Source organism: Eucyclogobius newberryi, unplaced genomic scaffold (assembly GCF_026437365.1).
Source record: "Eucyclogobius newberryi isolate DKJ021-1_F unplaced genomic scaffold, fEucNew1.0.hap1 SCAF_263, whole genome shotgun sequence".
Taxonomy (NCBI): Eukaryota; Metazoa; Chordata; class Actinopteri; order Gobiiformes; family Gobiidae; genus Eucyclogobius; species Eucyclogobius newberryi.
The window spans coordinates 95,001-97,500 of NW_027315905.1; positions in this window are offsets into that span (position 1 = coordinate 95,001).

Sequence of the window (2,500 nt, forward strand, 5' to 3'; positions counted from 1 at the left end):
CTGGGGACAGTGGGGGGTGGCCCTGGAGGGCCTCCGGGGGTTCCAGGGGGTGCTCGGCGGAGGCCATGCCCGGCCAGAGTGTCCCTTCCCCGGGCAGAGTCTGGGGAGAGTGGGGGGTGGCTCTGGAGGTGCTCCGGGGGCTCCAGGGGTTCCAGGGGGTGGTCGGCGGAGGCCATGCCCAGCCAGAGTGTCCCTTCCCCGGGGTGAGTCTGGAGGAGAGTGGGGGGTGGCTCTGGGGGTGCTCCGGGGGCTCCAGGGGGTGCTCGGCGGAGGCCATGCCCAGCCAGAGTGTCCCTTCCCCGGGGTGAGTCTGGAGGAGTGGGGGGTGGCCCTGGAGGTGCTCCGGGGGCTCCAGGGGCTCCAGGGGGTGCTCGGTGGGGGCCATGCCCAGCCAGAGTGTCCCTTCCCCGGGGTGAGTCTGGAGGAGTGGGGGGTGGCTCTGGAGGTGCTCCGGGGGCTCCAGGGGGTGCTTGGTGGAGACCATGCCCAGCCAGAGTGGCCCTCCCCCGGGGTGAGTCTGGGGAGAGTGGGGGGTGGCTCTGGAGGGCCTCCGGGGGTTCCAGGGGCTCCAGGGGGTGCTTGGTGGAGGCCATGCCCAGCCAGAGTGTCCCTTCCCCGGGGTGAGTCTGGGGTGAGTGGGGGGTGGCTCTGGGGGTGCTCCGGGGGCTCCAGGGGGTGCTCGGCGGAGGCCATGCCCAGCCAGAGTGGCCCTTCCCCGGGGTGAGTCTGGGGAGAGTGGGGGGTGGCTCTGGGGGTGCTCCGGGGGCTCCAGGGGCTCCAGGGGGTGCTCGGTGGGGGCCATGCCCAGCCAGAGTGTCCCTTCCCCGGGGTGAGTCTGGAGGAGTGGGGGGTGGCTCTGGAGGTGCTCCGGGGGCTCCAGGGGGTGCTTGGTGGAGACCATGCCCAGCCAGAGTGGCCCTCCCCCGGGGTGAGTCTGGGGAGAGTGGGGGGTGGCTCTGGAGGGCCTCCGGGGGTTCCAGGGGCTCCAGGGGGTGCTTGGTGGAGGCCATGCCCAGCCAGAGTGTCCCTTCCCCGGGGTGAGTCTGGGGTGAGTGGGGGGTGGCTCTGGGGGTGCTCCGGGGGCTCCAGGGGGTGCTCGGCGGAGGCCATGCCCAGCCAGAGTGGCCCTTCCCCGGGGTGAGTCTGGGGAGAGTGGGGGGTGGCTCTGGGGGTGCTCCGGGGGCTCCAGGGGCTCCAGGGGGTGCTCGGTGGGGGCCATGCCCAGCCAGAGTGTCCCTTCCCCGGGGTGAGTCTGGAGGAGTGGGGGGTGGCTCTGGAGGTGCTCCGGGGGCTCCAGGGGGTGCTTGGTGGAGACCATGCCCAGCCAGAGTGGCCCTCCCCCGGGGTGAGTCTGGGGAGAGTGGGGGGTGGCTCTGGAGGGCCTCCGGGGGTTCCAGGGGCTCCAGGGGGTGCTTGGTGGAGGCCATGCCCAGCCAGAGTGTCCCTTCCCCGGGGTGAGTCTGGGGTGAGTGGGGGGTGGCTCTGGGGGTGCTCCGGGGGCTCCAGGGGGTGCTCGGCGGAGGCCATGCCCAGCCAGAGTGGCCCTTCCCCGGGGTGAGTCTGGGGAGAGTGGGGGGTGGCTCTGGGGGTGCTCCGGGGGCTCCAGGGGGTGCTTGGTGGAGACCATGCCCAGCCAGAGTGGCCCTTCCCCGGGCAGAGTCTGGGGAGAGTGGGGGGTGGCTCTGGAGGTGCTCCGGGGGCTCCAGGGGTTCCAGGGGGTGCTCAGTGGGGGCCATGCCCAGGCAGAGTGTCCCTTCCCCGGGGTGAGTCTGGAGGAGTGGGGGGTGGCTCTGGAGGTGCTCCGGGGGCTCCAGGGGGTGCTTGGTGGAGACCATGCCCAGCCAGAGTGTCCCTTCCCCGGGGTGAGTCTGGGGAGAGTGGGGGGTGGCTCTGGGGGTGCTCCGGGGGCTCCAGGGGGTGCTTGGTGGAGACCATGCCCAGCCAGAGTGGCCCTTCCCCGGGGTGAGTCTGGGGAGAGTGGGGGGTGGCTCTGGAGGGCCTCCGGGGGTTCCAGGGGTTCCAGGGGGTGCTCGGTGGAGGCCATGCCCAGCCAGAGTGGCCCTTCCCCGGGCAGAGTCTGGGGAGAGTGGGGGGTGGCTCTGGAGGTGCTCCGGGGGCTCCAGGGGCTGCTTGGTGGAGACCATGCCCAGCCAGAGTGGCCCTTCCCCCGGGTGAGTCTGGGGACAGTGGGGGGTGGCTCTGGAGGGCCTCCGGGGGCTCCAGTGGCTCCAGGGGGTGCTCAGCGGAGGCCATGCCCAGCCAGAGTGGCCCTTCCCCGGCCTCATATGCGGCAGAGTGCGGGGTGAGCAAAATGGGTTAAAATGGGTTAAAATGTGAAAAAAAAAAAAAAAAAAAAAAAAAAAACACCAAAATGAGCAAAATGAAATAATCCCCTATCATCAGTGCACTGTTTGACCCCTGAAAAGCACTCCCCTGGGGCCTGGAGGTGATCTGACCATCAGAGTATAGCACCCTATGCCCCTGAGGGACTTAGAGTAAA